The following is a 15,586-nucleotide window of genomic DNA, read 5'->3' on the forward strand; positions in this document are numbered from 1 at the left end:
GATTAGCTGGGAGAAGAGTGTGCGTACGTATACTACGGAATGGATTGTTGTGGTCTTTCTGTCTCCCTCTTCTTCCAAGATCTCTTGCTATGCCATCAACTAGGATTAATGAATACATGAGTGGTTTTTTTGGACATGGTCACAACTAATAGTCATTAGCACACAGACTACATTATTACACAGACTGGAGACAACTTTTTCTTTATTCTAAAGATTGCTGTGATCATAGACACTGTTTAGTTGAAATCTTCTTCTTCCCTACTGGCTCAGGAGTAAATGGACTTGGATGGAACTTGTAGTTCTAATAGATGAAGCCACATGACTACGAAGAAGGCAAACAAAATGTTTCTAGCAATGTTACAAGTGAGTGAGTTGTAACAGATATTAATTATCTGTTTTATAAAAAGTTATTTCATTTTTCTATGCTTTTATTAGTGCACTATCATTATACATAATATTTTGGTTTATTATTTTAGCATTCTGTAGTCTTCACTGTAGAAATCATTCATCTCTTTTTGATAGATTGAGTCCTAAGTATTTTATTTTTTGATACTATTGTGAATGGGCTAGTTTTCCTAGTTTCTCTTTCAGCTGATTCATCATTGGCGTATAGGAATGCAATTGATTTATGGCTGTTAATTTTATATCCTGTTACTTTGCTGATTTTTTTTTTTTTGAGTTCTAGAAGTTTTCTGGTAGAGTATTTTGGGTCTTCTAAATATAGGATCATGTTGTCAGCAAATAGATATAGTTCCAGCTCTTCTTTTCCTATTCATATCCCTTCAATTCCTTTCTTTTACCTGATGCTCTGTCTAGAGTTTCAAGGACTGTGTCAAATAGAAGTAGCAAAAGAGGGCATCCCTATCTTGTTCCAGGTTTTAGAGAGAATGCTTTCAATTTTTCTCCTTTTAGAATGATGTTGTCCTCTGGTTTAGTATATATAGCTTTTACAATGTTGAGGTATGTTCCTACTATCACTAATTTTTCTAGTGTTTTGAACTTGAATGGTTGTTACATTTTGCCAAATGCTTTTCTGCATCCATCGAGATAATTATGTGATTCTTATCTTTAAGTCTATTGACGTGGTGACTTATGTTTATTGATTTCCACATGTTGAATCAACCTTGCATCCCTGGAATGAACCCCACTTGATCATGGTGCACTACCTTTTCATATGTTTTTGTATGTGACTTTCCAGTATTTTATTAAGAATATTTGCATCTCTGTTCAGCAGGGATATTGGTCTGAAGTTTTCTTTCCTTGGTGTCTCTTTGTCTGATTTGTATCAGGTTGATTCTAGCTTCATAGAATGAGTTTGAAAGGGTTCCCTCCATTTTTATAATTTGAAGAGGATTGGTGATAGTACTTCTCTGATGTTCTGGTAGAACTCTGCTGATAATCCATCTGATCCTAGGCTATTTCTTGTTGGTAGGGTGCTGGGGTCCAGCCCTAGCAGGAGTCCATGGGTTCCACACTGGTAAACGGGGCGTGGGGAGACAGCGTCAGCGATGGACGGAGAATGAAAGACACAGACTCTAGTTCTGGTGCAATCAATCCCACTTTATTCTGGGGAAGGCTGGGTTTATATACATTTTTCTTCAGGCTATGATGACAGGCTTATGATTAATAAAATCAAAGAAGTTTCCAAAGCATAGGCAGAAATTGTTTTTACCGAAAGATTATGAGAAAACAGTAACCTTACAGATCATCCTTACCTAATCACAATTGTTTTAAGCATATCTAGTTACGTCAATGAGCTAATACAATGTTTATTTCCTTAATATCTAAACTCTATGTGACCTAAGATTATTCTTATTACTTTTGTGGTAAAGCGATAGACAAATAATGTCGTGTGACCATTTCTACTAGGTCCATCTGGTTAATATCTAAATTGCTGAGTTAAGGGCTACAGGAGGGCAGCGGTCCCAATGGTTATTATGTACCAACGTTTATTATAGGGGTGACATATTCTTTGTAGGAAGGAAGGAATGTTGTGAAACCTTATTCTTTTACCTTACCACCACACATAAACAAAACTATCATCTGGATTAAACCACCCTGTAGGAGACAGGGGGAGATCCATATCTACCTTCTCTAAGGGCTTGCCTTTAGGGGGGTACCAGGGCTTGCCATAGATAAAATAAACTGGTCCATATCTAGTAGCTACTGAGGGAGGTGCTATGTGCTTAGAACTTGGGGAAACATTGTAATATATAAATTTCTGTGCCCCAACAGGTTCTGGCTGTGCCAGTAAATGCAGTGTTTGATTTTTAACATGATAAAAACATTCTCCTGTAGTGAGGTTAACATCACAGGATTTCAACATGTGTTTTGTCTCCGTGATGTTTTTCTGGAAATTTGTAGAATTATTCCCATCACCTCTAGCAAGATCCTCAGACTGAAGTGAGTAATATATTATTAGGAAAACTCCACAGAATAACATCCAAGCTAGGGAGGCATACATCTGGCATGCAATCCTTTTAGGATGAGTCTCTGCAATCATCCTTCAGTGGAACTCTGTCAAGCACTGCAAGGAGAGCCAGGTGCCCCCACAGTAGGGTTTGAATGGTACCTTGAATTTCATTGCTTAAAATTGATCTGTTTGAATTTTCTGTGTCTCTTGATTCAATTTGGGTAGGTCATATGTCTCCAGAAATTTGTTGATGTTTTCCAAGATTTTATATTTTATTAGAATATAAAATTTCAAAATTATTTCTGATTATTGTCTGTTTTTCAGTAGTGTCTGTGGAGATATTTCCATTTTCATCACAAATTTTAGTAAATTGGGTTTTTCCTTCTTGGCAAGCTTGGCTAAGGGTTTATCAATTTTACTTATTTTTACAAAGAACCAGATTTTTGTTTTGGTGATTTTTTAAAATAACTTTTGTTTCAATTTCATTGACTTTGTTTCTAATTTTAATTGTTTTCTGTCTTCTGCTTTTGGTGTTCCTTTGTCTTTTTCTAGAGCTTTGAGTAGTAACGTTATTTATTTGGTGACTTTTTATTCCTTTAATGAATAAGGTCAACTTTCCTCTTATAACTACCTTCATGGTGTCCCAGAGATATTGATATGTTGTATCACTATTCTCATTTACCTGTAAGTATTTTTTTATTTCACCCCTGATTTCTTTTGCTATCCATTGTTCATTTAATAGCATATTATTTAGTCTCCAGGTGTTAGAGGAACTTCTATTTTTTATGTTTTCATTGATTTCTAATTTCATTCCATTATTATCTGATAGAATACAAGGTATTATCTCTAGTTTTTGCATTTGCTAAGAATTGCTTTGTGGCCTATGATGTGGGCTATTTTAGAGAAGGATCCATATGCTGCTAAGAAAAAAGTGTAATCACTGATGGATGAAATATTTTATATATGTCTATTAAGTCTAAATTATTAATTATTTTTTTAGTACTACGTTTTTTTTTTCATTTCTAAACTTTACACTTTGTATTTTTTTTTTATTTGTCTGGTTATACTGAATAGAACCTGTAGTATACTTTTTTATTTTTATTTTTTTATTTTTTATTGTAAACAAATGGGATACATGTTGTTTCTCTGTACATGGAGTAAAGGCATACCATTTGTGTAATCATAAATTTACATAGGGTGATGTTGTTTAATTCATTCTGTTATTTTTTCCCTTCCCCCCCACCCCTCCCACCCCTCTTTTCCCTCTATACTGTCCTTCCTTCCTCCATTCTTGCCCCCCTCCCTAACCCTAACCCTAACCCTAACGCTAACCCCTCCTACCCCCCATTATGTGTCATCATCAACTTATCAGCAAGATCATTCGTCCTTTGGTTTTTTGAGATTGGCTTATCTCACTTAGCATGATATTCTCCAATTTCATGCATTTGCCTGCAAATGCCATGATTTTATCATTCTTTATGGCTGAGTAATATTCCATTGTTTATATATATACCACAATTAGTACTATATATTCTTTAGTTTTATTTGGAGGGTCTATTCAGTGATGAGACAGGCATGTTAAAGTCATCCAGTATTATTGTATTGTGGTCTATTTGATTCTTGAAATTGAGAAGGGTTTGTTTGCTCTACATAAATGTTCCACTGTTTGGGGCATAAATATTTATGATTGTTATGTCTTGTTGATGTACAATTCCCTTAAGCAGTATGAAATTACTTACTTTGGTCCCTTTGATTAACTTTGGCTTGAAGCCCACATTATCTGATACACAAATAGAAATCCCTTCATTTATGACATTCATGTGAATGACGTATTTTTTTTCCCATCCTTTTACCTTCCGCCTGTGAGTGTCTCTGTCTATGAGGTGAGTCTCTTGGAGACAGCATATTGTTGGGTCTTGTTTTTTAATCCAATCTGCCATTCTATATCATTTGATTGAGTTTGGGCCATTTACACTCAATGTTATCATTGAGAAATGATTTTTCCCTGTCATTTTGATTTATTTTTGGTTTTTGATTTGAATTAGTTTCTTTGATTGAGTCTTCTAGTATGGTTCCTCCTTTTGCTTCTTTTCAATTTTATTTCTAATTTCTCCTTCAAGAAATATTTTATTGAGTATGTTTTCTATTGCCAGCTTTCTAGTTGTGAATTCTCTTAGCTTTTGTTATCATGGAAGGTTTTTATTTCATTTTTAATTCTGAAGCTTAATTTTGCTTGGCATAGTACTCTTGGCTGGCATCCATTTACTTCAGAGCTTGTTATATTATTCCAAGACATCCTCACTTTGAGGGTCTGAGTTCAGAAATCAGCTGAGATCTGGATAAATTTCCCTCTAAATATAACTTGTCATTTTTCTCTGGCACTCATTAAAATTCTATCCCTATTCTGTGTGTTAGGCATTTAATACTAATATGCCTTGGTGTGGAGCTGTTGCAATTTTTTATATTTCAGTCCTTTACACCTCCTGTATTTGACTTTCCATTTCATTCTTAAGGCTTGGGAAATTTTCAAATATTATTTTTTGATAAACTTGTATATTCCTTTGGTTTGTATCACTGAGCCTTTATCTATCCTGATAAATCTTAATTTTTTTTTCATATTGTTTCATATTTCCTGGAATTTCATTCATGGTCTCTTAACATCTTTTCTTCATGATCAACTTTCATGGTTGAAACTCCACCTTCCAGGTGGTTTAGTCTGCTAGTGATGCTTTCCATTGAATTTTTAATTCGGTTTCCTTCTTTTCAAGGATTTCTGCTTTCTTTTCAGAATCTCTGTTTTAAATTTTTTTTTTAATTTTTACAGACTGCATTTTGATTCATTGTACACAAATAGGGTACAAATTTTCATTTCTATGGTTGAACACAATGTAGATTCACACCATTCAAGTATTCATACATATATATAGGGTAATACTGTCTGTCTCATTATACTATCTTTCCTTCCCCCATCCCCTCCTGCCCCATTTTCCTCTACACCATCCAAAGTTCCTCCATTCTTCTCTCCCCTGCTCCACTGCCACTCCCCCTCGTTTCTATTGTCATCCACTTATCATAGAAAACATTCATTCGGCTTTTGGTTTTTTGGGCTTGGCCTATTTCACTTAGCATGATATTTTCCAAATTAATCCCTTTACTAGTAAATGCCATAATTTTATTCTTCATTATGACTGAGTAATATTTCATTGTGTATATATACCACCATTTCTTTACACATTTATCAGTTGAAGGGCATCTAGGTTCGTACCACAATCTAGCTATTGTGAATTGAGCTGCTGTGAACATTGATGTGGCTGCATCACTATAGTATGCTCATTTTAAGTCCTTTGAGTATAAACTGAGGAGTGGGATAGCTGGGTCAAATGGTGGGTCCATTCCAAGTTTTCTGAGGAATCTCCATACTGCTTTCCAGAGTGGCTACACCAATTTGCAGCTTTACCAGCAATTATGAGTGTGCTTTTTGCCCCACATCTACGCCAACACTTATTATCGTTTGTGTTCTTGATAATAGTCATTCTAATAGGAGTTAGATGAAATCTTAGGGTGGTTTTAATTTGCAGTTCTCTAATTACTAGGGATAATGATGAGCACTTTTTCATATATTTGTTGACCACCTGCATATCTTCTTCTGTAATGTGTCTGCCCATTTCCTTAGCCCATCATTGATTGGGTTCTTTGTATTTTTGATGTAAAGTTTCTCAAGTTCTTTATAAACTTTGCAGATTAGTGCTCTGTCTGAGGTATGTGTAGAAAAAATTTTCTCCCAATCTGTAGGCTTTCTTTTCACATTACTGTTTCCTTTGCTGAGAAAAAGCTTTTTAGTTTGAATCTATCCCGTTTATTGATTCTTGCTTTTATTTCTTGTGCTTTGGGGGTCTTTTTAGGGAAGTCTGATCCTAAGCCAACGTGATGGAGATATGGGCCTCCTTTTTCTTCTATTTGGTGAAAGGTTTCAGGTGATTTCTAGGTCCTTGATCCATTTTGAGTTGAGTTTTGTACATGGTGAGAGGGGTTTAATTTCATTTTACTGTATATGGATTTCTAGTTTTCCCAGCACCATTTATTGAACAGGCTATCTTTTCTCCTTTGTAAGTTTTTGACACCTTTGTCTAGTAGGAGATAACTGTACTTATATGAGTATGTCTCTGTGCCTTCTATCCTGTACCATTGGTGCACCTGTCTGTTTTGGTGCCAATACCATGCCATTTTGTTACTATTGCTTCATAGTAGAGTTTAAGGTCTGGTATTGTGATATCTCCTGTATCACTTTTCCTACCCAGGATGACGTCGGCTATTCTGGGTCTTTTGTTCTTCCAGATAAATTTCATGATTGCTTTCTCTATTTCTATGAGCAATGTCATTGGGATTTTTTTTTTCTTTTCTTTTTTTTATGTTAATTGAAAATCATAAATTTACATAGAGCAATATTCTTTGATTCATTCTGTTATTTTTCCCTTCCCCCCACCCCTCCCACCTCTCTTTTCCCTCTATACAGCCTTTCCATTCTTCATTCTTAACACCCTTCTTATCCCTAACCTTAAACCTAACCCTAACCCTAATGCTAACCCCTCATACCCCCCCTTATATGTTCTCATCCGCTTATCAGCGAGATCATTCGTCCTTTAGTTTTTTGAGATTGGCTTATCTCACTTAGCATGATATCCTCCAATTTCATCCATTTGCCTGCAAATGCCATGATTTTATCATTCTTCATGGTGGAGTAATATTCCATTGTATATATATGCCACAGTTTTTTTATCCATTCATCAACTGAAGGGCATCTAGGTTTGTTCCACAATCTGGCTATAGTGAACTGAGCAGCTATGAACATTGATGTGGCTGTATCTCTGTAGTATGCTGATTTTAAGTCCTTTGGGTATAGGCCAAGGAGTGGGATAGCTGGGTCAAATGGTGGTACCATTCCAAGCTTTCTGAGGAATCTCCATACTGCTTTCCAGAGTGGCTGCACTAATTTGCAACCCCTCCAACAATGTATGAGTGTACCTTTTTCCCCACATCCTCTCCAACACCTGTTGTTGCTTGTGTTCTTGATAATCGCCATTCTAATTGGGGTGAGATGAAATCTTAGGGTAGTTTTGATTTGCATTTCTCTTATTACTAGAGATGTTGAACATTTTTTCATATATCTGTTGATTGCTTGTGCATCTTCTTCCGTGAAGTGTCTGTTCATTTCCTTAGCCCATTTGTTGATTGGATTATTTGTATTCTTGGTGTAGAGTTTTTTGAGTTCTTTATAGATTCTGGAAATTAGCGCTCTATCTGAACTATGAGTGGCAAAGATATTCTCCCACTCTGTGGATTCTCTCTTCACATTACGGATAGTTTCCTTTGCTGAGAGAAAGCTTTTTAGTTTGGATCTATCCCAGTGGTTGATTCTAGCTTTTATTTCTTGTGCTATGGGAGTCCTGTTAAGGAAGTCTGATCCTAAGCCAACAAGTTGAAGGTTTGGACCTACTTTTTCTTCTGTAAGATGCAGGGTCTCTGGTCTGATTCCGAGGTCCTTGATCCATTTTGAGTTGAGTTTTGTGCAGGGCGAGAGATAGGGGTTTAATTTCATTCTGTTGCATATGGTTTTCCAGTTTTCCCAGCACCATTTGTTGAAGAGGCGATCTTTTCTCCATTGCATATTTTTGGCACCTTTGTCTAGTATGAGAAAATTGTATTTATTTGGGTTTGTGTCCATGTCCTCTGTTCTGTACCATTGATCTACCTGTCTATTTTGGTACCAATACCATGCTGTTTTTGTTACTATTGCTTTGTAATACAGTTGAAGATCTGGTATTGCGATACCCCCCGCTTCGCTCTTTCTGCTGAGGATTGCTTTAGCTATTCTGGGTTTCTTATCCTTCCAGATGAATTTCATAATTGCTTGCTCTATTTCTGTAAGGTCCATCATTGGGATTTTAATTGGAATTGCATTGAATCTGTATAGCACTTTTGGTAGTATGGCCATTTTGACTTTTAATTCTGCCTATCCAAGAACATGGGAGATCTTTCCATCTTCTAAGGTTTTCTTTAATTTCTTTCTTTAGTGTTCTGTAGTTCTCATTGTAGAGGTCTTTCACCTCCTTTGTGAGATTGATTCCCAAGTATTTTATTTTTTTCTATTGTGAATGCTATTGTGAATGGGGTAGTTTTCCTAATTTCTCTTTCTGAATATTCATCACATGTATAAAAATGCATTGGATTTATGAGCATTGATCTTTTAACCTTCTACTTTACTGAATTCACTTATGAGTTCTAAGAGTTTTCTGGTGGAATTTCCCGGTTCCTCTAAATATATAATCATGTCATCAGCGAACAGGAATAGTTTGAGTTCTTCTTTTCCAATTCGTATCCCTTTAATTTCTTTGGTTTGTCTAATTGCTCTGGCTAGAGTCTCAAGGACAATGTTGAATAGAAGTGGTGAAAGAGGGCATCCCTGCCTTGTTCCAGTTTTTAGGGGGAATGCTTTCACTTTTTCACCATTTAGAATGATATTGGACATGGGCTTAGCATACATGGCCTTTCCAATGTTAAGGAATATTCTCACTACCCCAATTTTCTCTAGTGTTTTGAGCATGAAGGGATGCTGTATTTTATCAAATGCTTTTTCTGCATCTATTGAAATAATCATGTGATTGTTAACTTTAAGTCTGTTGATATGGTGAATGACATTTATTGATTTCCGGATGTTGAACCAACCTTGCATCCCTGGGATAAAACCCACTTGATCGTGGTGCACTATCTTTTTAATATATTTTTTTTATTTATTTTTTATTTTTATTTTTATTTTTTTAATATATTTTTGTATGTGGTTTGCTGAAATTTTGTTGAGAATTTTTGCGTCAATGTTCATTAAGGATATTGGTCTGAAATTTTCTTTCCTCAATGTGTCTCTGTCTGGTTTAGGTGTCAAGGTGATATTGGCTTCATAGAATGAGTTTGGGAGGATTCCCTCCTCTTCTATTTCATGGAATACTTTGAGGAGTATTGGAATGAGCTCTTCTTTAACGGTTTTGTAGAACTCGGCTGAGAACCCATCTGGTCCCGGACTTTTCTTTGTTGGTAGGCTTTTGATGACCTCTTCTATTTCATTGCTTGAAATTGATTTATTTAAGTTGTGTATGTCCTCCTTGTTCAGTTTAGGTAATTCATATGTCTCTAGAAACTTGTTGATGTCTTCGAGGTTTTCTGTTTTGTTGGAGTATAGATTTTCAAAATAGCTTCTAATTATGTTTTGTATTTCACTCGTGTCTGTTGTGATATTTCCTTGTTCATTCCGAATTTTAGTAATTGGAGTTTTCTCCCTCTTTCTCTTTGTTAGTGTGGCTAAGGGTTCATCAATTTTGTTTATTTTTTCAAAGAACCAACTATTTATTTTGTTAATTTTTCCGATTGTTTCTTTTGTTTCAATTTCGTTGATTTTGGCTCTGATTTTAACTATTTCCTGTCTTCTACTACTTTTGGTGTTGGTCTGCTCTTCTTTTTCTAGGGCTTTGAGCTGTAGTGTTAAGTCATTTATTTGTTGATTTCTACTTCTTTTGTTGAATGCGCCCCATGAAATAAATCTTCCTCTAAGTACTGCTTTCATAGTGTCCCAGAGATTTTGATATGATGTGTGTTTGTTCTCGTTTACTTCTAAGAATTTTTTAATTTCCCTCCTGATGTCTTCTGTTATCCATTCATCATATAATAGTGTATTATTTAATCTCCAGGTATTGGAGAAGTTTCTGTTTTTTATTCTGTCATTTATTTCTAATTTCAATCCATTATGATCTGATAGAGTACAAGGTAGTATCTCTATCTTCTTGTATTTGCTAACAGTAGCTTTGTGGTATAAGACATGGTCTATTTTAGAGAAGGATCCATGTGCTGCTGAGAAGAAAGTGTATTCATTCTTTGTTGCATGGTATATTCTATATAAGTCGGTTAGGTCTAAATTGTTGATTGTGTTATTGAGATCTACAGTTTCTTTATTCAATTTTTGTTCGGACGATCTATCCAGCGGTGAGAGAGGTGTGTTAAAATCGCCTAGTATTAGGGCTTTGAGCTGTAGCGTTAGGTCGTTTATTTGTTGAGTTTTACTTCTTTTATTAAATGCACTCCATGAAATAAATTTCCCTCTAAGTACTGCTTTCATAGTGTCCCAGAGATTTTGATATGATGTTTCTTTGTTCTTTGGAGTGCATTTAATAAAAGAAGTAAAACTCAACAAATAAACGACCTAACGCTACAGCTCAAAGCCCTAGAAAAAGAAGAACAGACCAACACCAAAAGTAGTAGAAGACAGGAAATAGTTAAACTCAGAGCCGAAATCAATGAAATTGAAACAAAAGAAACAATACAAAAAATTGACAAAATAAATAGTTGGTTCTTTGAAAAAATAAACAAAATTGATAAACCTTTAGCCACACTAACAAAGAGAAGACGAGAGAAAACCCAAATCACTAAAATTCGGAATGAACAAGGAAACATCACAACAGACAGGATTGAAATACAAAACATAATTAGAAGCTATTTTGAAAATCTATACTCCAACAAAATAGAAAATTTCGAAGACATCAACAGGTTTCTAGAGACATATGAATTGCCTAAACTGAACGAGGAGGATATAAACAATTTAAATAGACCAATTTCAAGTACTGAAATAGAAGAAGTCATCAAAAGCCTTCCAACAAAGAAAAGTCCGGGACCAGATGGGTTCTCAGCCGAGTTCTACAAAACCTTTAAAGAAGAGCTCATTCCAATACTTCTCAAAGTATTCCATAAAATAGAAGAGGAGGGAACCCTCCCAAACTCATTCTATGAAGCCAATATCACACTGATACCTAAACCAGACAGAGACTCATCAAGGAAAGAAAATTTCAGACCAATATCCTTAATGAACATCGATGCAAAAATTCTCAACAAAATTTTAGCAAATCGCATACAAAAACATATTAAAAAGATAGTGCACCATGATCAAGTGGGCTTCATCCCAGGTATGCAAGGTTGGTTCAACATCAGGAAATCAATAAACGTAATTCACCATATTAATAGACTTAAAGTCAAGAATCACATGATTATTTCAATAGATGCAGAAAAAGCATTTGATAAAATACAGCACCCCTTCATGCTCAAAACACTAGAAAAAATAGGGATAGTGGGAACATTCCTTAACATTGTAAAGGCCATCTATGCTAAGCCCATGGCTAATATCATTCTAAATGGTGAAAAACTGAAAGCATTCCCCCTAAAAACTGGAACAAGGCAGGGATGCCCTCTTTCACCACTTCTATTCAACATCGTTCTTGAGACTCTGGCCAGAGCAATTAGACAAACCAAAGAAATTAAAGGGATACGAATTGGAAAAGAAGAACTCAAACTATTGGTCAGATGTCAGTGGGACTTTTTGATATTGCAGAATTCTTCTATTGGCTTATAGTGTCCCTGTAGATTTCCAGTGTCTCACCTTCCTGCCTTCAGTAGCCTGAAGTCTTGGGGTAACTTGATAATGCAGTGCTTCCAAGGAAAAATGCCCCTAGCCCGCTACTGGTTCCAGGACTTGGAGCTGGCTTTGTGTGAAAAAGCTCTCACTGGGGGGCCTGCTCCGAGAAGCTAGCCTGGAAAGGCGCTTCCCGCCGCAGGGGGCCGGGCTGCGGGCTGCTTGGGGAAGTCCGTGGCTGCCCTGTCCTGGTCCCTGAAGCAACCTGCGGGCAGGAACTCACCGTCCTGGTTCAGGGATTTGAAGCTTGGTTCTGTGCAGAAAGGCTCTCACTGGGGGGCTTGCTCCGAGATGCTAGAGAACCTGGCCCTGTGGGAGGAGCCCACCGCCGAAGTGCACAGAGCTGCCTGGGGAAGACTCTAGCTGCCCTGCCCTACTCTAATAAGCCACCCGAATTCGGGCCTGCCACCAGGGCAGCGCTTCACCAGGTGGGGGAGACTCACCCCCTGGCTCTGTTTTAGTCCGAGTCTCTCAGTGCCTCTCCTTCTTGAATCCTGGGTTCTGGAGTGACTGGAGATGCAGTCACCCTCTAGTCTGCCACCTTGGATCCCCCTGTTATTGGGATTTTAATAGGAATTGTGTTAAATCTGTATAGCATCTTTGGAAGTATGACCATTTTGACAATATGAATTCTGCCTATCCAAGAACATGGGAGATCTTTACATCTTCTAAGGTTGTCTTCAATTTCTCTTTTTAATGTTCTGTAATTTTCATTGTAGAGATCTTTCACCTTTTTGGTTAGATTGATTCCCAAGTTTTTTTTTTTTTTTTGAGGCTATTGTGAATGGAATTGTTTTCCTCATTTCCCATTCAGATATTTCATCGTTTATGAATAAAAATGCTCAAGATTTATGCCTGTTGATTTTATGTCCTGCTATTTTGCTGAATTTGTTTATTAAGTCTAGAAGTTTTCTGGTGGAGTTTTTTGGATCCTCTAAATATAGACTCATGTCAGCAAATAGTGACAGCTTGAGTTCTTCTTTTCCTATTTGTATCCCTTTAATTTCTTTGGTGTGTCTAATTGCTCTGGCCAGTATTTTTAAAGGGAATGCATTCAGTTTTTCTCTATTAAGAATGATGTTGACTGTGGGCTTAGCATAAATAGCCTTTACAAACTTGAGGTATGTACCTACTATCCCTATTTTTTCTAGTGTTTTCAGTATGAAGGGGTGTTGTATTTTGTTGAACGCTTCCTCTGCATCTATTGAAATAATCATATGATTCTTAACCTTAAGTCTATTGATGTCATGTATTACATTTATTGATTTCTGGATATTGAACCAACCTTGCATCCCTGGGATGAACCCTACTTGATCATGGTGCACTATCTCTCTAATATGTTTTTGTATGGAATTTCCAAGAATTTTGTTAAGGATTTTTGCATCTAAAATTTTCTTTGCCTTAATGTGTCTTTGTCTGGTTTTGTTATCAGAGTGATTCTAGCTTCATCAAATGAGTTTGGAAGGGTTCCCTCCTTTTCTATTTCCTGGAATTCTTTGAGGAGTATTGGAATGAGTTCTTCTTTGAAGGTCTTATAGAACTTGGCTGAGAATTCATCTGGTCCTGGGCTTTTCATGGTTGTTAGACTTTTGATTGCTTCTTCTATTTCATCACTTGAAATTGATATGTTTAAATTGTGTATATCCTCCTCGTTCAGTTTGGGAGTATCATATGTATCTAGAAATTTGTCGGTGTCTTTGATATTTTCTATTTTGTTGGAATACAGATTTTCAAAGTAGCTTCTCATATGTTATGTATTTCAGTGGTGTTTGTTGTGATATTTCCTTTTTCATCACAAATTTTAGTAATTTGAGCTTTCTCTCTCCTTATCTTTGTTAGTGGCTAAGGGTTTATCTATTTTGTTTACTTTTTCAAAGAACCAACTTTTTGTTTTGTCAGTTTTTTCAATTGTTTCAATTTCATTGATTTCAGCTCTGATTTTAATCATTTCCTGTCTTCTATTGCTTTTGGTGTTCTATTCTTCTTTTTGTAGGGCTTTGAGATGTAATGTTAGGTCATTTAATTGTTGACTTTTTATTCTTTTCTTGAACGCACTCCATGCAATGAATTTTCCTCTTAGCACTGCTTTCATAGTGTCCCTGAAATTTTGATATATTGTATCGTCATTCTCATTGACCTCTAAGAATTTTTTATCTCCTCCCTGATGTTTTCTGTTATCCATGCTTCATTCAATAGCATATTATTTAGTCTCCAGGTGTTAGAGTAGTTTCTGTTTTTAATTTATCATTGATTTCTAATTTCACTCCATCATGAACTGATAGAAGGTATCTCTATTTTTTTTTTAATTTACTAAGGGTGGCTTTGTGGCATAACACATGGTCTATTTTAGAGAAGGATCCAAGTGCTGCTGAGAAGAAATTGTATTCGCTTGTTGATGGATGGAATGTACGTATGTGTGTAAGTTCTAAGTTACTGATCGTGTTATTGAGTTCTATGGTTTTTTGGTTCAGTTTTTGTTTGAAAGATATAGCCAGTGGTGAGAGAAGTGTGTTAAAGTCACCCAGAATTATTGTGTTGTGGTCTATTTGGTTCCTGGAGTTGAGAAGGATTGAATGTATGTGGGTGTGCCATTGTTGGGGGTGTAAATATTTATGATCGTTATGTCTACCTGATTTATGACTCCCTTAAGCAGTATGGGATGTCCCTGTTTATCCCTTCTGACTAACTTTGGCTTGAAGTCCACTTTATCTGATATAAGGATGGAAACCCCTTCTTTTTTACTGAGTTTGTATGTGTGGTAGATTTATTCCCATCCTTTCACCTTTACTCTGTGGATGTACTTTTCTATAAGATGAGTATCTTGAAGGCAGCATATTGTTTGGTCATTTTAATCTAATCTGTCAGTCTGTGTCTTTTGTTTGATGAGTTTAGGCCATTAACATTCAGGGTTATTATTGAGATATGATTTGTATTCCCAGTCATTTGGGCTTATTTTTGGTTTTTAATTTGAGTTGGTTTCTCCTTTGATTGATTTTTCTTTTAAGGTAATTCCTCCCTTTGCTGACCTACATTGTTGTTTTTTATTTCATTCTCATGGAATATTTTGCTGAGAATGTTCTGTAGCTCTGTTGTAAATTCTTTTAACTTTTGTTTATCATGAAAGGATTTTATTTCGTCTTCAAATCTGAAGGTTAGTTTTGCTGGGTATAGAATTCTTGGTTGGCAACCATGTTCTTTCAGAGCTTGAAATATGTTATTCGAGGCCCTTCTAGCTTTTAGGGTCTGTGTTGAGAAATCTGCTGATGTCCATATTTGTTTTCCTTTTGCATGTAATCTGATGCTTTTCGCTCACAGCCTTTAAAATTCTATCTTTATTTTGTATGTTAGGTATTTTCATTATAATGTGCCTTGGTGTGGGTCTGTTGTAATTTTGTGCATTTGGTGTTCTGTAAGCCTCTTGTATTTGACTTTCCATTTCATTCTTCAGATTTGGGAAATTTTCTGATATTATTTCATTGAATAGGTTGTTCATTCCTTTGATTTGTTTCTCTGTGCCTTCCTGAATCCTGATAATTCTTAAATTTGGTCTTTTCATTATATCCCATAGTTCTTGGAGGTTTCATTTCTGATTTGTTACCATTTTCTCTATGTGGTCAACTTTATTTTCAAAATTAAATATTTTGTCTTCATTGTCTGAGGTTCTGTCT

The 15,586-nt window shown here is 35.9% G+C and overlaps 1 protein-coding gene across 1 annotated transcript in view; it reads right to left on the reverse strand.

Moving 5' to 3' along the window:
* CENPQ (centromere protein Q) overlaps nt 1–15,586 on the reverse strand; it is a 91,021-nt gene that overhangs the window by 64,953 nt on the left and 10,482 nt on the right. The gene's annotated exons all lie outside the window — the stretch shown is intronic.

The sequence above is a fragment of the Sciurus vulgaris genome (genome assembly GCF_902686455.1).
Source record: "Sciurus vulgaris genome assembly, chromosome: 7".
In the NCBI taxonomy this organism is placed as follows: domain Eukaryota; kingdom Metazoa; phylum Chordata; class Mammalia; order Rodentia; family Sciuridae; genus Sciurus; species Sciurus vulgaris.